Here is a 22,892-nt window from a genome sequence, read left to right on the forward strand (position 1 = left end):
CTGATGTAATGCTTTTGACTGTTTTCTATCTAAGTCTCCCTAACTTGTACGATATGACTGACCTCTTGACACTTCCAACATTGTTATGCAGGGCTTCATACCCATTTTATCTGAATAGCAAGGTGTGGGTGACACTGCTTAAGATACAACAGTACTATTTATAGTATGGAACAGAATGCCAACATATGAGAGAAGGGTAAAGAGAAGCACTCCAGGGATTATACCTTTATTCACAGACTATTACACATTTACAGATATCACACCTGGGGTGGGGAGGTGGCTATAGCATGGGTGTGTTTGCTTGCAGCAAACACAAGGTGCAGTTTGAGTCTCACAAAGGGTTGGCTGCTCTTAAAAAAAGCTTGTAAAGGCAGTTAGCTTAGTAATAACCTATATATTTATTTCTATTGATGCAACACTTTCTAAGGCTCTTATATTTATTTTTTATGACAGTACATGCAAACTCGTGATGCAGCCTTTGCAGCCTAGCATCATGAGCTTGCTGGTTCACAGCCCACTCATCTGCAGCTGTCAGAGAAATGCTGTGATATTTATCCATACCTATCCATAGTATACATAAGCTAGGCAATTATTTACTACTTAATAGAATGAGTGCTTACTCAGAACTGGGGCACTGGGCATCTGCAGAGACTCCTGGATCCACTGTTCCAATACATCTCCCCTCCACTGCTTCAGGTCAGCATGGTGGTGCCTGACCTGCTCACCAATCTGGGGGATACCTGTGGCACTGGTGAGGTCACGGACGAGACTGTCCCAGGCCTCTGTTTTATACTGTGAGCCCTGGTACTGGCCCTGCAGTAGTCTCTGATCATTGTGTTTTACCAGGAGCCATACCATGATTTTTGACTCCTGGATGCCCCAGCACTGCTCTTTAAATCGAGTGCCTTCACCCACACCAGCCATTCTGCCTGCAGTAGGAAGCTACAACCGGTTATGGGAAGTATTCCCGCCTGTGGGGTTTAAATAAGGCCATTTTCCCACACTTTCCCATGATTGGCCAGTTTTGAAAAGGCTAGGCTATGGGCACACCTACTTACATAAGGTTGGCACTGCTTAAAGAGGTATACCACTAGGCAGATTTAATTGGCTCCCATACACATTGCTTGCACTCACTAACTTGACCTGTGCTGAGGTTAGCATTGTTTAATAGTTAATTAGCACTATATTTGCTATTTGGCAATGATTTATTCTTCATTACAGGTTATATATGTGTCTGGTATCCATGATTCATGTGTACATACACTGTATGGGGACCTTGGGACTTCTACACTTTATTACAATAACACCTCAAATCTATGCTTACTGCAGTACTCCAGTTCACATATTTATGTTGTATAGCAGGTTATACCACTTCACACTGTACATAGATTCAGTTCACATGTTTGTTTTGCTTTTCCTGGGGTGAGGGTTAGTTTGCTGATACCTCATTCATGTGTATTGCTATGATGGCTTAGTGGTTAACTACTGTGACTATAGTGTGCAGGATCCTAAGTTTGAGCCTTGCAGAGGCAGTTTATTTTGTTGCTGGGCAAAACATGGGCTGTTGGATACAGAGTGATTAAGGCACTTTAAAGCAGCTGTAAGTGGGTTTGTGTGGGTTTGCACGATGGTAAGCACTGCTAACGTCTGGTTACAGTTTCTTGCACTCAGTTAGCTTCTACTTTGCTTAATCTGTGTAGGCAATGCTTACCCCCATGCAAATACACTTAAACATGCTTACAACTGCTTATTTGTGCTTAAACCTGCTTACTAGTACCTTATTCATTATGACACTGACACTTCGCATGTGCATTTAATGCAGTACTCTAGTTCACATTTAAATGTTATTATGTAGTTTATTCGGCAAAAAGATGTAAAAATATGTTTATATACAGATTTCACATTGAAAATAATACATGCTGCAGTGGGACTCAAACCAGGAATGCCTGTTCATTAGGCGGGTGCTCTTACCACTACACTATTGCAATACTGCTTCATTTGCATATATATTCCTTGTTATCCTCTCCAGCCTGCTTTAACTGTAGCCAAGCGATGGGCACACCCATGCACCTACGGTTAGCTGTACTCGGGGTTTAAAAAAAATAAATAAAATGGTCTTAAATGTACTGCTGCTGTTGAACACATGGGGACTGTTGTTGGGGATATGCGGACACCTATGATCGGTCTTGCTCATTTATTTACACTTTCTTCTGTTTTACTTTGCAGGGGCGTGTTTATTCTGAGAGGTCTGCTGTCAGACATGCCCCCTGCACTCGTTCATGCTACGTGTAGGATTTGTAGCTCAAGCAGCTGCCTTCATTAATATGCATGGCACGCTGCCATCCTCCTCTTAAAATGTCGCTTCCGGGCAGGACTAGATTAGTCCTGCATGGAAGATTAGTAAATCCGAGGGTCTCATTATGGAAATTAGGATATGTTTCATTATTATGCCTATATCTTTGCAAGGGAGCATGTTGACGACACTCATGAGTTGTCATTTTGTAGCTGACATTGAGCAACACAACTTTTACACTGATATGTAGTCTCTGTCTGTTACATGTGATGAGATACTATGTTTTGTTTAATTATCAGATTATAAGAAATATAATATTAATCATATTTCTGTGAATATCTCAGTAAAGGACCATCACACAGTAATGGTTAAGGTATCATTTTAAAGCTGACATTCATACAAACAAATTCATTGCAAATTGTATGGATCTACCTGGTATGTTCACCAATATATTGTGATTTGTTTTGCCAAAAAGGTAAAAAATATGCATAACATCAGCATTCCTTTGCAAATATTTAATAATGATTTAGATACACACTATCAACATTTACACCATTGGAAAGATCAATGTCTACTGAGCAACTTTCACATTTACATTTTTAGTCTAGTTTTTATGGTTAAAGAGTTATGAACATTTGTTTTCTATATGGTATTATAAGTGGATTATCTGAAAATGAGTTCAGGCTGCACTGTTGTTCCTATGGTGAAAGTAAGCAGCCAGTATTTTCTGAGCTGCTGTGGAATGAATGAGTTAAAAAGGCTAGCAGCTGGTTATGGGGAACAAGTCTGTATGAGACTTCACACAGAGATCGTATTTTCAAAAGATTACCAGAAGCAAAGTTCAACAAGGAGTACTGCACTCAACCAGGTATGTAATTGATTTCTCCATACAACATGATGCAGATGGGAGGATGGAGGTATGGGGAATAGGAATCACAGTAGTAAGCCTGTCTTAGATCTATGTTAATGACATGTTATTGATACTCAGCTGTCCTACACCTGCAGGCATGCTTCTCAAATATCCCTGATTTCCACTCACATCTTAGCTCTGTCCCTCTTAATCCTACCAACAATGGTTGCCTGCTGTAGGTAAGCTAGTGAATTGCACGTAATACATAGTGACAATAAGTAAGGGTGTATACTCCTGTAATGTCAGACAATGTACACTAATTCACCTCCTCTCATTCTGTCAATGCCTCACATAAATAGTTCTAACATTTTAAAAGTGTCCCTGATTGTCCCTGATGTACTCTGGCTAAGTCCATGATTCTGTTGACACTGGTCCCTGTCTAGTTGAGAGCTAAGCCTAACATAGCTGTCAACCTGTTACAGCAAGAAATCTGAACAGATACTTATTTAATGGAGGGAGAAAGGCCCAAAATTAGGGGCACTAACTATTGCTCAAACAAAGTAAGAAAGATAATAGAATAACAGATATTACAGTAGCATAACTGTGTTCTGAAGGATATGATGTTTTAAACTCAGATGTCTGTCTTTATTTTCTGACATCAACCACCAGTGGTTGGCCACCCTTTTTTCATAAATCCACAATGTTGTGTGAAAGTGGCCAAAAGTATGACGCAAACATCTTGACATTCTGCAAACATTGTTATAGTTGAGAGGTATGATGCCTACAGGGGACGTATTCTGCAGCAGGTTTGCATTGTTTTCTGTCATTGTGGCACACTGGTGTTGCTGGACTATCCCCATACAGTGGTTTTAATAGCACATTGCTATTTGTCTGGCAGTAGCTATATGATATAGTAGTGGAAGTTTGCCCATAAGGGATATACTACAGTACCCTGCAATGCTGGATGTAGGAACATACAGCAAAATCTGTCACAGTACTCTGGGACATACCCGACAGTGCTACTATATTGCTGGGATCCACACATGTAGTATGTTGCCAGACTGTGGGTTATGATGTGTGAGGGAGCAGTGGGTAGTGCAGGCCATTATGAGAATGCTGAATCTGCACAAAGTGGATGTCCATGTATCTGGTCCTGTAATGTGTTCCCCTTTTGTTGTCTTTCAGGAACCATGTATCGCAGATGACATGTACCCTTCTCTGATGCAAAGAATGAGGTAATAATGGATGCACTAAGGCAGCATCATCAGATGTTGTTGTCCAGGGAGAGGCATAATTGTGAGCAATGGGCAGCATTGTGGACAGACCTTGTGCATGATGTCAATCAGATTGGCCAGCATGACAGGACCTATGAGCAGGTGCAACACAGAGCCACAGATATGGTGAATGCTGCACAGTGAAGGGCAGCTGATGTTGCCAGGGATCATGTCACCATTAGTGGAGGCAGGCCCTGCAGTGGTACAACCACTCTCAGCCACAGAGAAATTCCTGGCAAACCTAGGAACACATAACAGCTCCCAGGCATCCATCACACCATACATCGTGGAGGTGGGTGCCACAGTACCCCCAGCAGAGGAGTGTCCAGGTAAGCTTACTGTGTACACCATTTTAATACTTTATCAGTCATTGTGGCAGGCTATACATACCTGTACATGGGTGTCAGGTCTATCTGCATTGGGAGGTTGGGGTTTAAGCTCAGTTGTGCACATATACTCTGAATCAGTAACAGTGGCTAAGGTACAAGTGGATATATGTGCATATTACCCTGTAGTGCTGCAACATATGGTAGTGCTGACAATACCTCTCCCTCACCCTTTCATAGGTCAATCAGGAGTTGCCCAAGCCCATGGTCTTATACCTGTTAAGCATGATACTGTTGTTTTACAGATTATATATACCCTATGAAAGTTAAGGACTACCATATTGCAGTATGTACAAATGTTGTTTTAGCCAGATTAGAATATTTGTCTGTACCACTCTTTAACAGATGACTACAGTTCATAGACTGGGCAATCACAGGTATGTATTTGAATGGGCATTAACACATTTGCGCTTACAGTTATGAGCAACTACACAGCCTGGTATACATGAGGCAAGTAATCCAAGATGCCTGTTCAAACACAAAAGGTAGATGTTACATACCTGAGGCAGTGACACTAATACTGGCATATAATTTTCAAGATAGGTGCACTGCATTTAATGTGCAGTTCTAATCTCATATTTTATATACGTTATAGGTAAATTGTACTGGCAACTTTAACTGGATGTAGCTGATGTGCATGTTATAAAGGTTTTGACTTGTTTGTGTTTGCTATGAGGTTGTCTGCTGTTCATGGGAGCGGAGATGAGAAGATGTGAGACTGGTAGTGCAGTTGTGGATCCTCATTTGTATGAGTCTGTGTTGATTACCATACATAAACGTGCAGGTAGTAATGTACACCTTTTGTCTTGGTCTACACAGGTGACTGGGGGGATTGGAGTCTGTCCCCTCACAACCTGATGTCAGTGCCTCATTGGACTCTGATGATGATGGTGGCCATAGTGAGGCACAGGTGGGGTTGTCAGTGGCTGAATCTGTCTCAGAGTTTGACATTCCTCTTCTGCCCCCATTATCACCACGTTGTCAGTATAGCCACACATACCCAGTCCACAGAGGTCACAGATATTGGACAGTCATAGGGTGGACACATTGAACAGGGAAGTGTGGAAACTATGAATCCAGTGAGTATAGACAATGGCCATAGCCAGAGAGCTAGCAACATCCCACAAAGGTGTATTGACAGGAGTGCTTGTAGGAGGCCTGCTGTCCATCCACCAGCTTTTGCTGGTGTCACATCTTGAGTCACTCAATGTATGTTTTGGGCCATCATGGAGGCACAGGCACATTCTGAACAGAACACCAGACATATGGTTAGGGTAATGGATGCAGCACAGTCTTATATCCGTGACTGCTTCCACTGTACTGGGGACACCCTGGATCAGTTCACTGATGCAGTGGACAGATGGTGCACTGAGACAGTGTCTGTCTTGGGCCTCACATTGTCTGTGCTGAAATGTCTGGCCAGAGTTGGGCATCAAGCCTGTGGATATAAGTCAGCAACACCAACTGCTGAGAGTCCATGTGGCCATAAGCAGTTCCTCCAGCATTACAGATGCAAGTATGCTGTCCACATCATGACATGGTAGGCCATGAACCCATCATCCTGGGTGGTCCCACATGGGCACAGACCCAGCAGATAGCAGTGACTGTCAGGTACTGACATCACATTTGACCTTGGGCATGGTGGTGCTAGTGCAACTCCTGGCAGAGTCAGTTCCCATGTTCATGGTCTGAGATGGTGAACTGTCCACTCTACCATGTATGATCCACAGCTGTCCGACATACACGCATGTAGGGATAGCACTGGGCTTTACTGTGTACACACACACTCAAACACCACTGTCACATGCAGGTCACCTACAGACACACACAGCACCTCTCCATGGCCCTTCTAACCCCCACTGCTTCCTGACCCATACACATAATGTCATCTGTTGGGCAAAGCCTAGGCCTCCAGCACCCCCACATCACACCCTGTGCATGTGATGATACCTGTGCCACATCTTTGTCATCCTTGCCATCGATGCAAGGAAATTAAGCTATGTGTCTGATGCACAGGGTGACTACATTACTTGACATGTATGTGTGTAATGCAGCATTGTTTTACCATGCCACTTGTGGTACACAACAGATACTGTATGCTGGCATGTGTCATGACTATGCACCAAACTTTGTGTACCTTATGTTATATGATGTTGTACTGGTGGTAGTGTTACAGGATGATGTGTCTCATGGCCTGTGTATGTTTCTTTTCCAGGAGTCTGAGGGAATAACTACGGACAAATGACAGCAATACAGTGCTACAGGATGGTATGGCAACACAGCAGAAATACAGCATCGGCAAGGTACATCAGCATACATGCATGGCTCTCTTGGTGCATATGTCTATAACAATCAAACAGGGGCAATGGGGTCAGTCCATGTAATCATTCATTCATATTTTGTGATAAGGTCTGCTACCCTTGATACCCTGGGCTTTCTAAACTTATATCTACAAGGTGTAGTAATGGACTTGATATATTTACAAATATCCTGTAACAGGATGTTATGTTCCCAGGGTCTGACTCTTAGACAGTTGTGTATATACCAGCTGTACATAGATTACACATTTGGCAGCATGCTCTGCTGCCCTACTGTTTCCATAAACCTTGTCATGGCAGTCAGCAGGGACATGGGTGGGGGTACATTAGAGCGTACAACACCCACGTTAAGCCAAGCCATCTCACTGTACCGCCCGTTCAGGAAACATATACAAAGCACCCACTTAGGCATCAAACTTTGTGTACCTTATCAAAGGTAATCAAATCAATCAAACAGGGACAATGGGGTCAGTCCATGTAATCATTCATTCATATTTTTTGATAAGGTCTGCTACCCTTGATATGTGTCACCTGGGCTCTCTAAACTTATATCTACAAGTTGTAGTGATGGATTTGACACATTTACAAATATCCTGTGTCAGGATGTTATGTTCCCAGGGTCTGACTCTTAGACAGTTGTGCATACACCAGCTGACATACCAGTCTGTACATAGAGTACACATTTGGCAGCATGCCCCGCTTCCCTACTATTTCCATAAACCTTGTCATGGCAGTCAGCAGGGACATGGGTGGGGGCATTTCAGGGCATACAACACCCACATTGAGCCAAGCCATCTCACTGTACTGCCCGTTCAGGCAACATGTACAAAGCACCCACTTAGGCATCCATGATACTCTAAATGTGTGGGTCACTACATGGCCCACTGATGGCAGACATATTCAACATAGGGACATCCAACTCCAGTCATACCACTCAACCTGGAAACATCAAAAATCTGGACAAGGCCCATGAAAAATAAGTACAAATCTGTACGTTGATTAACGTAAAATTTGCATACATACTTATGTAACCACACCCACTCCAATGGAATTGTGGGATACCAACTTTCAAATGCATACTGAAGAACAGATGACCAAAATATGGCACCAGAGTCCCCCTGTAGCCATTCCAATGTCCCATTACTTGGCTATTTCACCCCATTTACCATAAACACTAATGTGTGCATACTGCTTTACTTCTACAATGATTTGGATTTTATTTTTACATTATATAGCACAATGCACAAACATTAATAGATATCTGCTAAACAAAGCAACACTGTCTCACAATGAAAATTGACTTGGCATTAAAACTTCTCTTCCCTTGAAACTCACATTAATTGAAAGAGCATTGAAACCCACACCACATCCAAAGAAAATGCATCTGGCCACTGGTGGATAAAGACTACCTTTAGGCTGTTTTCAAATCATAGGCCCCTTGCCCACAAAACAAGAAACATACATGCATTCTTTGATACACCTTCCTGACTTTATTAAATTATATTCCTTGTATAATGCAGCACACTTGTTAGACTTAACTTAACTTAGAGTGCATTTTAAATTTATTGTTTGAACATTTTTCCAGTATGCAATGAAACAAATTGCATGAACTAATAATGATAAAACTGCCCAATTCAGAACATTTCCATCATAAAAGTCTACTTCCACACACAGACACACACACACACACACACACACACACACACACACACACACACACCATGCATACGCATCTTTCACAGCTTCTCGCACTTATTTTCAATTTCATTTTTCTTTGGGAAGACGGGGACAAAAGGCTAAAAACCAGGGACACATTTTAAACATAGCTTGTATAATTTTAGAAAGTTGCTATAAATTTCAAATACTGATCTTATAAACCTAGAAAATTGCTAGAATAAAAGGTTTTGTGTTACCATTTATTTTCTGAAGAATATGAAGTCTGAAATTCAAATGTCTGTCATTATTTAGTGAACACTGCTAACAACATCCCTGTAAGCCATAACAAAACAAAACCACAACTTAAGCATATTGGACATTAACCATAGTAAGTATTCATACATAAAATGCACTTTAACAGAATTCTGTCAATTTGTCTACTTTGGACAAATCACTTCTAAGAACTGAGATAATCTTAAAACTGATAGAAAGGTCAGACAAAAATCAGATGCTAAGTAAACCTCACCCCAGATTCCTATGTGTAGCCACCACTAAGCTTGCCAGACCATTGCTAAGTATATTTAACATTTCTCCTATATCAGGTACAGTTCACACCCTGTTTCAAGCATGCAGTCAATTTAACTATAAGCTTTTTCCTTGTTCACCTAAAATCTTCAAATCAGCCTTCTCCTTGTAAACTCAGACTCCATACCAATTGTAAATTTGTGCTTCTTAGCAAAAAAATATGTAAACTCCTCTATAAATAGACTTATAACCACATCAGTGACTGGCTTATTTTGTGACAAAACAGCATGGTTTTCAAAACAGCTGTGGTCAAGTCACTGCATTGTATAAAGTACCAAACTTTAATGATGTGGCATGTGGATGGTGATTGTCTCACATCAGCAGCATTTACTGATATGACAAGGGAGTTTGAGACAGTTATTCACTCCTAGAAGAGCAGACTACAGTTTAGAAGAAGAATAGTGTTTTGTAATTCTGCCTTTCTGATTCAACTTTTGGAGTTCAAAGTTGGCTTTGTAATGCATGGGGGGGGGCACACACACACACACACACACACACACACACACACACACACACACACACACACACACACACACACACACACACACACACTACACACACCAGTTCCTTACCTTCCAAGCTACTCTTCTTACACACACACACACACACACACACACACACACACACACACACACACACACACACACACACACACACCAGTTCCTTACCTTTCAAGCTGCTCTTCTTCTTTTGTTCGGCCCGCCAGCGATCCCGCCGAACTGCTCAGCTTCCTCTGCCCGAATTCCCACCATTTCAGGCGAACTGCTCAGCTTCCTCTGCCCCTGCTCAGCTTCCTCTGCCCGGCCGCTGCCATTAATCCCAATTCCCGCCGTTTCAGGTGAACTGCTCAGCTTCCTCTGCCCGGCCGTTGCCATTAATCTCAATTCCCGCCATTTCAGCTAGCCAGAAATGATGAAGTGAGCTCCTTGAGCTCAATTCCGACTGGCTGGTAGCCTGGCGGAGGTGACATCATTGCGCACATGATGACGTCAGCTCCAACAGCGCGAAAATTTTAAAAATGCAAAAGAAAAATCAGAAATGATGGGGTGCCACTCGGGAATCATGGCACCCCTTCATTTGGACCCCAAAACTCGGTAAAAACTGAGTAATTCAGAACGGTTGGGAGGTCTGACTCCAGTAGCTTTTCTGTAATCAGCAGTATTCAACAGGGCACAGTCTCAGGTCCTCTACTTCCTGGACTGCATGTCTCCACAGTACACATGGGTACTGACTGACTGTGGCTAACAATATTGGTTGCTGCCTGCTACTTGTCAGCACTCATACAGTCACTGTGTTATGTCAGTGTCTTGCATGATGATATTACATATATATGCCTGGTGACACAGTAATGGCCATAAAGTTCAATCAAATATATATGTACCAGCCTTTCCATCGGGGATATCTATGTCCCTGGTTAGTAGCATGTCAGTCCCTACATGTGATATACATACATAGTAGCCATACAGACCTGGCCACACAGGTGTTGAGCTCATGTGCCACACATCAGCTTGTCTATACAGTTGTATGGCAAGATTCATATGGCATAGCTGCAGTCACAGTCACCAGTAAGTGACATACCCATACCCTCCATATAGTCCTCCCTCAGCATGCCACTATTTGTCTACAATGGCTATGTGTTGACATACTTTCCAAACTGTTTTGGCACATGCAGACATCAATATGCCTCCTCACAGGGTCCTATCACATCATTGGTATATGCTCACCACTGTTTATCTGCAATATATGTCAATGCCACCTGTGCCAGTCAGCATACTCATAGGTGATCTGTGCCATTCATACAGGACAAGGTGTGACCCTGCTTGATAATATATGCTGATTATCATTAGGAAGCATAGTAGATGGCTTAGTCACCCCAAGGACATTAAGCCACTATGTGATATTAGTAGTACGTGCTTGTTGGTGACATTTGTGTAGCAGACTTAATGTACCCTTAACACAGACCCTCCATACAGGTAAAGTACAGAGAGCACCTCAGTGCACTTTTGCACATGCCATCTGTAGGACTGGCTGGGTGGATGTCATCTCAACACTAGGGGTGTGGCTGCATCTCCAGTAGATTTGGGAAATATGTGCTGTTTCTGTGATGAGGGGTAGTAATAACTCCAATTATAATGGCTGTATGGCCATCATGCTAGTGATGTGCACATCTCCTATTGCTCTGTGACATGATGTACAACTCTGTCACAGCCTGACATGCACACATCTAGACATTCTGGCTAGTATCACTTCCACTCACTGCATACAGGGCATGCCACAGCACACACATAGTACATGTTGACTGCATGCACAGTGGAAAACTTACCTATGTAGTACTACACAGTACAGAGGACAATACAGAATGCACACACCGTGCCTCATGTCTGCTATTACTATCGTGTATGACACATAATGCTTGTTGATATAAACAGGCCATGTTGTGGTCATTCATTTGGGAGGTCACATCACCAACAACCAGTAAAATAAAGCAAAACCCTACCAATGTGTACATTACGAAGGTTATCATATGTATGCAGTATGGATATACACACATTGAGTTGGCTGTTGTGAGATTAGAACTCCTACCTATCTACTGTTACACACTATAGCTCAGAGTACTTACCACATGCACCATAGGTTCATAGGTTCATAGGTTCATACTAGGCTATCTGCCTGAGGGCATTTACAAGCCTAGCCCATAGTTTTGTGGCTTACGCCACCCCTTTAGTATGGGGAACTATACCCATTATTTTGCTGTGCCTCTGTTGAGCAGTGACACTGAGGTAATCCCTGGGGTATATCTGCGATCTCCCATCCATTGGTCAAGATTTCTCTTGAACAAGGCCAGCGAGGTGCTCTGCCTCACATATACCGGGATTTTATTCCACAGCATAGGGAGTCTTTGGGTGATGAATCTATCCCTCCAGCACGTCCTATTAATAGCCGTGTCGAGGTTTAAGTCTCCCGCCCTTGTGGCTCTGACGGATCTAGTTTTTTTGAGGTGAAGCATATTCATAAAATCTGGGTTTGACATGGCCTTGTATGTTAGGCAAAGGTCACCTCAGAGCAAGCGACTGAATAGAGCTGGAGTTCTTTCAGTCGGGCAGCATAGGACAGATGTTTGAGACCCTTTATCCTTTTGGTGAGGAACTTTGTGGCCTCTCCAGCTGCTGCAAGTGTCGGGTCAGATACATTCCGAATGGGGCATTGTACTCAATCATTGGTCTGATGAGTGATGAGTATAGGGAGACTATGACCTCCCTTGATCTAGATGAGAATCCCTTCATGATAAGGTGGACAATGTAGAAGGTCTTCCTAACTACTTTAGCTACATGGGTGTCGAATGACAGACTACTATCAACCTGGGTCCCCAGGTCCCTGATAACTTCTTCTGTGCTCAGTGGATTGCCACCTATTTGGTAGCTAGGGGTAACCTTGTTTTTCCCGAAGGGTATGACTATGCATTTTTTGGCATTTAACTTTAGGCCATGGCTATGGCACCAGTTATCCATTTCTGTGAGACCCTTCTGAAGGATATCTGTGTCAGATGTGTTTTCTACTATGGCGCCCAGTTTGCAGTCATCTGCAAACTTTGTCAGCCATAACCCTCCTGTGTTTGCTTGTACTTGGAAAAGTAGATGCCAAACAAGAGTGGGCCCAGGACTGAGCCCTGTGGTACACCACTTGTGACAGGCTTTGAGTCTGACATGGCGCCAGCAACTCTGACCCTGTGGGTTCTGTCACTCAGCCAGTTTGCAACCCATCTTGTGATGTATGGGTTAACATTTAAGCTGATGAGTTTTTCAATGATACCCGAGTGGGGTATTGTATCGAAGGCCTTCGCCAGATCGAGGTAGGCTGTATGGACTGCCTTTCCTCATCAATGGCTTTGGTGACTGTTTGAAAAAGTCAACCAAGTTTAGAAGGCATGATCTGCCTTTGACAAAGCCAAACTGGGATGGATCCAAAGTCTGCAAATTCCCTATGTCTTTATTTATGAGGTCCATTATGATCCTCTCCATGGCTTTGCAGATAAGGCTTGTCAAGCTAATGGGCCGGTAATTTCCAGGGTCGGTGGAGGCACTGCCTTTGTGAAGTGGGACCACAGTTGCAGTGCGCCACTCCTGGGTATATCCAGAGGTAAGACTATGATTAAACAGCTGTCCTAGCTGTGGGTTTAATTCCTCGTTAAGTTCGTAGAGCACACAGCCGGGGACACCATCAGGTCCCATGGATGCTGTGTTTTTTGCTTTGGAGAGATCAGTTCTCACTTGGGCGTTGGAGATGTTTGGGGGGCTGCAATCGCTTGGTATAGATATCTCTCCTTTTGGGGACGGAGAAGTTTGCACTGAACCTGTCAGCCAGTATGTTGGCAATGTCTGTAGGATCAGTAATCTTCACATCATTTTGAACTAGTTCTGAGCATATCTGGGAGTTTCCTCCCAGGTTTCTAACATAGCTAAAGAAGGCCTTATGATCTGTTGACTATGTGATTGCAGGCACTCTTCTTGTGGCCTGCACAAAGTAGGCTTATGTTGGACAGCATTTGTGGCCTGCAGAGTGATATTGCTTGGTACTGTTATTGTATATATTGTCCTAGGAGTAGGGTAACTGTTAATATCCCTGTTATGCATGTACAATCACCAGTATGGCCATATGTGGATGGTCACAGTTATATAGGCAAACATGTGGCCAGGGACACTTTTCCCCATTGAATCCATGCGTTGGCACCATTATACATTGCCCCACCTCCTCAATTGTGTCTTTCTACATGGGTGACCTTCTGCAGGCTCAGAGGTCTGAGGATTAGTGGAATATGTACTGTTATTGCCTTGATTTGCTTCCTCTGGGCAACTAAATTGATGTGGGGTGCAGATAACCACAGCTTTTGAAGGGTATGTGGGGAATTGATACACCCCTCACACACACACACACACACACACACATATATATATATATATATATATATATATATATATATATTTAATTGTGTATAACAGGAATGGCTCCATAAATGTCACTGTGTGTGTACATTACGTATATGTGTTATACAGATATATATATATATATATATATATATATATATATATATATACATACACACATATATATATATATATATATATATATATATATATATATATATATATATATATTAGTATTATATGCATTTGGGGTACATACTACTAGATACACTACTCATGTAAGTGGGGGATTTGGGAAAGACAGAATGTATATGTAGCTGTATGTAAGTATAGACATATTTCCACATAGCAGGTCTTTGTGATGGAGAGGCAACAAAATTGCTCTCAAGTTAGCTAAGTGTAGGAGCATGCCCAGTAGGACTGTAAGTACTTACAAGGTGACTCTAGGCCAGAGCTGCCTGTACTCAAGTCCAGGATTTTGTCTGCTACAGACATTGGTAGCTGCACCTGTTTCTGCAGTACAGCACTTCCCCGACCTGTTCACAACATTTCCCAGCTGTCTCCTGTACTTAATTTGTGACTGAGGTACATTACAGCACACACAGGGTGGCAGTCTGCATACCTCTCACTGTACATGTTTTTGTATAAAGTCCAGAATTTTGTTCCATATGTCTGGTCTGTTCCTCATACATCTGTGGTGTTCTGGTAACTTATTGTATAATGCAATCACTGAATAGTACTACCTACCAACACATTTGAGTGATGGACTTTACATCCTACAGATATTCTGTTGTGATGCCACCTGCTAGAATACTAGCCACCTTCTAGGTTAATCAGAGCATGGTTAATGCCTTTCTGTAGTTATAGCCTTTTGTCCCCCCATTCTCTCTGACTTTTTCCAGCTTTCTTGCAGTAACAGAATGCAGGGTATGGCAGTCTGTGGGAATACCACCATATGACTACCTCACATGTGGATGCTTCTAGATTCAAACCATCAGCACCATCACCCATGCTAATATTCCCTAGCCCACTGAGCCACACAGGCCATCAGACAGAGATATGTCATTCATCACACAATCAACAGTATACAGACATACATTATCATCCCTGCATTATGTGTGAAATCCAATGTGTGCCCAGGTTCTGTGTCACAGTCCTGAGGTTGGCTGGTCTGCTGATATATCATTGCTGACATACTGTTACAGCAATTGTATGGGAACACTGACATGATGGAGCTGGGGGATGAGCAGCCCATGATATGCTGACATAGACAGTTGTGTGACTGTCCTGTAACTCCATTGTTTACCATCTCTCTTGACTAATGTAGTGGATATTCCAGCTATGTGGCCTAGTAAATATTATGGAGCACACATTGTTGGGCTGGGTACCTGTTGTCCCATGTGGCTCTTAGATCTCTCCAAGTTGCCCAGTAGCTCACTATATTCCCTTAAATACACACGGCAGGTCCATACATATGCTACCATATTCTAGTATTCTGTACAAGTGATGTACAGGTGAGTAACTTACTTTGCAAATGCAGCAGATGACATGTCTGTAGATCAGGGCTGACTCTGTCTGATGCATGCAGTACACAGCCAATACATGGTCAGATATAGGTTGTGTGGGTGGGCTGGCATTATTTTTACTGTATGTATGCAAGTTGGAGTAAGGTGTTAGTCCCTAGGGCCCTAGGTTGTCAATGCATGTGCTATTCGTCGTCTCTTGGCCAAGGCCAGGGCATACTGGGCATGCCTATGTCTGCCTACAGGGGCATCCTCAGGGGGTTCCTCCTCCAAGTCCTTTTGTGGCTGTTGGGACCAAGGCACTGGTGGAGGGCTGAGTGTCCCTTCCCTTTGCTGATCCTGCTACAGCTGTTTCCTCAGAATCATATTGTGAAGCATGGCACATACTGTGAACATCTGTGCACAGGTGGCTGAAGAGTACTGCAGGGCTTTGCCAGATACATTGAGACACTGGAACCGTGACTTTAGCAGCTCAAACACATGCTCAATGATGTTCTTAGTTTCTGTGTGCGCCTCATTATGACATTCTTTCATGGGTGTATGTGCATTTCTGATGGGTGTCATCATCCATCGTTCCAATGTATAACCAACATCCCCCAGTAAATGGCAATGCAGGATGTCCACCCTAGCAAATATCTGGTACAGCTGTGATGCGTGCCAGATATGGGAGTCATGATAATTGCCAGGGCTGCCAGCACACACATCCATGATAATGCCCAGGGCATTGCACATGACCTGGTAGTTGATGGAGTGATATCCCTTGAGGTTGACGTATTTTCTACCCTCCTCACTGGGTGGTGCCTTGATGTTTACATGAGTGCAGTCTATGGCACCCAGTACCTCCAGGTAATGTGCTACATGGTAGAAGTGTTGCATATTGATGGCTCTCACCTCGGGGTGAGGGAAAAATAAATGTTCTCACTGGCATGTGGTAGCATGGCATCTACAAAATGGTGGAGTAACCTGGATGCTGATGCCTGCGAGACCCCCATCATGTTCCCAGATAATTTTTGTAAAGTACCTGTGGCTGGTATCCTTAGAATTACAAATACCTTTGTGTCCACTGGAATGGGTTCCCCTCTGTTGGCTCTGGGTCTGAGTTGAGGACAGCAGAGCTCAGTGAGTTTTTGTAGTATGTCCCTGTCCACCCTGTAGTGCTCTACAATCTCCAGCTCATATAGCTCCTGGAAGATTACCCTAGGCCAGAACACTCTTCTCCTTCTCAGTCTAGGCCTATTGTCATCCACAACAGCAGCAGTAGCATTGACCTCAGCATCTAGCACATACAGCTGTAGCAGACCTGCAACAGCCCCTAGCATTCCTTCAGTTACAATTCCCAAATATGTACTGCACTGTACACAAATAGCTGAGATAACATCAGTTATCTCACTGCTAGGATACCAGATGCAGATAACTGTACAAACTAATGTCACTCAGCAGGCCACAGATGCTGTTCAACACAAGCCTAGTTTGTGTAATGCACAAGTATTGTGCCTACAATCACTTATACACCAGAATTAACCTGTGGCACATGCAATAAATACTGTGATCTATAGTGCATAAACCTAGATAGGAAAGGGTTCTAACCTCACTGCAGCCCACTTGGTGTGTGTGTGTATACCCCTGCAAAACAACAGCCATGCTCTGATGGGTTATCCACCTGCAATGGTTAGGCATTTTCTGGGCCCGTAACTTGCTATTGGCTTCCATACTACAATATTCTACAAGGCCTGATGATGTCAGCCCTTTAAGACTACCAGCTGACAGTGTAGTAGTAAGACTTAAGCAGTGGCCCATGCAATATGTACTGTGATCTGTAGTTTGTAATACTAGATAGGTAGGGGTTTAAATCTCATTCTAGGCTACTTGCTACGTGTGTGTGTGTGTGTGTGTGTGTGTGTGTGTGTGTGTGTGTGTGTGTGTGTGTGTGTGTGTGTGTGTGTGTGTGAGACATGCCCTCATGGGCTATCCACCTGCAACATTATGTATTTTTTGGGTCTGTAACTTGCTGCTGGCTTCCACACTGCCCTATTCTACAAGGCCTGCTGATGTCAACTGGCTTAAGACTACCAGTTGACATTCTAGTAGCAAGACTTAAACTGTGGCACATTCAATAAGTACTGTGATCTGTAGTGTGTAATACTAGGTAAGAAGGGGTTCTAATCTCACAATGCCCAACATGGTGCATGTGTATATCCATATAGCATAAGTCTGATAACCTATGTAAAGGAGACATAGGTAGGGTTTTGCATCATTTTATTTGTAGTGTGTCATGTGGCCCCCAAAATGAATGACCACAACAAGGCTTACTAATATCAATAAGCATTAAATGTTCTAAAGTCACAGTACTAGCAGACATGAGTTGTGCTGCATATATTGGGTACTGTGATCTGTAGTGTGTACCAGTACATGGGTAAGTGTTTTAATCTACATACAGCCAACTTGCACTATGTGTGTGCCTTGGTGTATCTTGTATGCAGTGAGTGGAAGTGGTGCTAGCCTGAATGAGGCCATGTTTGTGTGTGAGGCTGTTACAGCAGTATACATCATGTTATGGGGCCACAACACGTGAACTTAATTAGCATAATGTCCATACAGCCCTCACAATGAGAGACATCGGTTTACGCATCGGTACAGAACCCACACCTATTGCCCCAGTCCAAGAGGAACTCAGGCAGATCCTGTGTTTTGAGATGATGGCCGCCTAGCCAATAAAACAGATAGCATGTGCTGAGATGTACTGAGGTGCTCTGTGTACCATTAGGCAGGGTCTGTTTCAAGGGTGTGTTTATGTCTGCTAGACAAATGTCTCCCACAAGCATGTAGTATTAACGTCACATAGTAGGTCAATGTCCTTACAGTGAGTCATCCCTTTGCTATGCTCCTTAGAGATAGGCAGCATATGCATGCCAGCAAGGTCACATCTTGCCCTGTAGCAGACCTTATCACAAATTATGAATGCATGCATATGCAGACCACCGCCATTATCCTTGGGAGACTGTTATACAGATGTGAACCTATGGAGCCATGCATGTATACTGCTGTACCTTGATGAAGTCATATTTCTGCTGTGCTGCCATGCCATGCTGTTCCATTTCACTGGTTATTTCCTCAGACTCCTGCAGTAGAAACATACACAGGTCTGTGACATACCTGTCATTGTGTAACAATACCATCAGTACAACATCATACAACATAAAGTCCACAAAGGTATGTTGCGTATGCATGACCCATTTCAGCATGCGGTATATGTTGGTGACCACTTCTGATGCTCAGTAATATAGTACGGAACCTTGTTGGCCCTTTTCCACCAGTTATCCATTTATGTGAGGCCCTTCTGAAGGATATCTGTGTCAGATGTGTTTTCGACTATGGCGCCCAGTTTGCAGTCATCTGCAAACTTTGTCAGCCATAACCCTCCTGTGTTTGCTTGTACTTCAGAAAAGTAGATGCCGAACAAGAGTGGACCCAGGACTGAGCCCTGTGGGACACCACTTGTGACAGGCCTCGAGTCTGACATGGCGCCAGCAACTCTGACCCTGTAGGTTCTGTCAATTAGCCAGTTTGCAACCCATCTTGTGATGTATGGGTTTACATTCAAGCTGATGAGTTTTTCGATGATACCTGAGTGGGGTATTGTGTCGAAGGCCTTTGCCAGGTCGAGGTAGGCTGTATGGACTGCCTTTCCCTCATCAATGGCCTTGGTGACTGTCTCGAAAAAGTCAACCAAGTTTGAAAGGCGTGATCTGCCTTTGACAAAGCCAAACTGGGTTGGATCCAAAGTCTGCAAGTTCCCTATGTCTTTATTTATAAGTTCCATTATGATCCTCTCCATGGCTTTGCAGATAAGGCTTGTCAAGCTAATGGGATAGTAATTTCCAGGGTCGGTGGAGGCACTGCCCTTGTGAAGTGGGACCACAGTCGCCGTGCGCCACTCCTTGGGTAAGTATCCTGAGGTGAGGCTAAGATTAAACAGCTGTCCTAACTGCGGGTTTAATTCCGCATTGAGTTCGTGGAGCACACAGCCGGGGACACCATCCGGTCCCATGGATGCTGTGTTTTTTGCCTTGGAGAGAGCAGTTTGGGGGGCTACAATCCTCTGGTATGGATATCTCTCCTTTTGGGGGGGGGGGAGAAGTTTGCAGTGAACCTGTCAGCCAGTATGTTGGCAATGTGTGTAGGTTCAGTAATCTTCACATCATTTTGAACTAATTCTGAGCATATCTGGGAGTTTCCTCCTAGGTTTCTAACAAAGCTAAAGAAGGTCTTATGATTGTCTTTTGAGTCCTTGGCGATTTTTCTCTCAAAATTTGCCTTGGATGATTTTATGAGAGCTCTTAGTTTTTTACTTATAATGATCAAAGGTGTCTTACCTTTCAAGGATTTTGCTCTATCTTGTAGTAGCTTCCTCCTTTTGTTGTAGAGCTTGTTTATGGCTGGGGTCCACCAGACTGGACGCTTGCCTTTGGTACAAAGAGCCTTAGTTTTGTTTGGGATTGCCTGATCCATGCAGTCCTGTAGGTGCTGGTAGAAGGCATTTGTAAGTGATTCAGCAGTTTGAGTAATGGTTACCACTGGCTCAGGGGCCTTAAAGGAGACCACACTAGTTTTTAGAAGTGTGAAGTCGGCTTTTGAGAAGTTTTTCACTGTGGTCTTTTTTATTTCAGGTGGGGCCGGGATGAGGACCTCCAGCGAGATTAGTTTATGATCTGATCTCACCAGTGAGGGGTATACTTCCGGTGTTGAACATTGTGAGCCCATGTTCGTGATGATGAGATCAAGTATGTTTTCTCCTCTTGTGGGGATGGTGACTAGTTGTTCCATGGCATTTGAGTTTATGAACTCCAGGAACCTTTGGGCTAGAGTGTTTGGGCTTGAGTAGTGTTCCCAGTCTATATTAGGGTAGTTGAAATCACCTAGTATGATGGTGTTTGGAGATACATTTATCCCCTCCAATGTTTTCAGGAAGGCCATGTGAGGTTCCTGAGTTTGAGGGTGGCCTGTAACATGCTACAAATTGCAGAGCAGTCTTGCCTATGGTTAATTGCACCTGGATGGTCTCCGATGCATCGTGCGTTGCCACCAACCTTGAGGTGTGGGTGTCCTTTATGAATATGGACACCCCCTCCTTCTTAGTGTTGTCCAGATTTTGGGGCCGGAATGCATGATATGAGGTGAAACCTGATAGTGCTGGGGTGCTCTCAGGAGCCTTGAACCAGGTTTCTGTCACAGCACAGACATCGATGTACTCCATACTGAGAAGGGCCACAGTGCGTGCATCTTGAGATTGAGACTTCTGGCATTGAGCAGCATTACCCTTAGTTTTTTCCTTTTTGTGTTCTAGGGTGGTAGGTTTAGAATTTGAGCCTTGCCTAAAAAGGCACTATGGGGTGGCAAGAGCCTTTGCCAATATCCGAAGCCTAGGGTGACAGGTGCAAGCCGTCCCTGCTTGAAGCAGCGTGGCTTGTCCAGCATGTCATCCCAGGCAGACAGACATTGGATCCCCTTTGAATGACACCAGAATTTAAGCCAATTATTAAAGCTGATCATCTTATCACTGTATTGTGGCATCATTCTAGGTGAAGGTAGGATACTGCTCAAGGTCAGGGTCATACCTGCCTGGGCTACATAATCAGAGAGCTCCTCAATGTCTCTTTTCATGTAGTCCAAGGAGGTACGTCTCAGGTTGTTTACACCAGCATGGGCAATAACTGAGTCGTACTTGTACCTGCTGTTGAGAGACCTGAGTGCTTGCATTATGTGGCGGATTCTAGCGCCCGACAGGCAGCTTACTGTGACCTTCTCCTTACTCAGTCTGGTGAGCGGGACGTCAGTGTGTCTGACTATGGAGTCACCTATGACAAGTATGTTTGGTGTTGTATTTGGCCTTAAGGGCAGTGACTGCTTTGCACACTGATTTTGTTGTTTATGTGTTGTTTGTGTGGTGTATTGAGTTTGCAGTTGCTTGGGTGTCTGCTTTGGAGGCCTCTGCTGTTTAGGTAAATTTTTACTCAGAGCCCCTGGGTATGTCTTAGTGTGTTTATGTGTTTGATTCAGTGGTGTGGTTGAGTTATGTGAGACTGGTATTGTGGTGTGTGTAGTTGCCTTCTCCTCCTGTCTGGTCTTGCCAGTCCTGAGTTGAGAGAGCTCAGCCTCCAGTCTGGCTAAATAGCTGCATCTCTCACAAGTGTTAGTGTTATGTGGGAGGAGGAGAGGGTTGTCCGTGTACATGAGGCAATTGTAACATTGTCTCAGAATTCCCAGATTCACCAACTGGGCAGGAGAGGACGCCAGCATCTGACCCTTCGACATGCTAGAAAGAGTTATGAGTTGGTAGGAGACAGAAAAGTAGTGGGCTTAGCAGGGAAGTGGGCACTCCTGGGGGTTTTACTAGTGAGAGATTTGTATAATATAGGAGTGCTTGACCTGCAAAGAGAATGCTTATAAGACAAGGGATATGCTTATAAGACAAGTGCTGAGCGTTTTGAGAAGAAAAAGCTATTTGGAACAAGTGCTGCACTTTTTAGTGAAGGTGAAAACTGTTTAGGTTCCTAACAGAGCAGTTCTAAGGGAAAAATTGAAGAACAGACTTTCTGGAGCCAGAAAGAGTTTAACCTTGTTTAACCGGTGCTGCCCGATGCTGCTCTAGTGGCAACTCCGCGCTAAAGCACGTTAAAGTGTGCTTGATAGCAGGGGCTGGAAAGAAGCAGGAATAGACCCAAAACGGACAATAAAACTACAGTTTCAAGTCAGTAACCACCTCTACGGGGGGCAGGGAAGCTGCTCAATGTTATTCACTGCCACTGATCAACAGAGACCCTCCTTCAGCCCAACCAAAATGGCCTCACAGAAACTTTCAAACAGTTCAGGAACAGCAAGCCTGTAACTGAACTTTTTTAACTCTCAGAAAAGTGGGAAAAAAGCAAGATTTTTTTTTTTGTTTGTTACAGAGATAGCAGAGGTTCACAAGTAATATCAAGTTATAACAGTGCAGTAAATGACCCCACACAAGAGTGCTGGGTCAAGGACAGAAAATATGCAAGTTTTAAGAAAAAAAACGATTTAAAATTAAGTGCAAACAGGAA

This window comes from Protopterus annectens, chromosome 9.part0 (assembly GCF_019279795.1).
Source record: "Protopterus annectens isolate FY-2018-M chromosome 9.part0, PAN1.0, whole genome shotgun sequence".
Taxonomy (NCBI): domain Eukaryota; kingdom Metazoa; phylum Chordata; order Ceratodontiformes; family Protopteridae; genus Protopterus; species Protopterus annectens.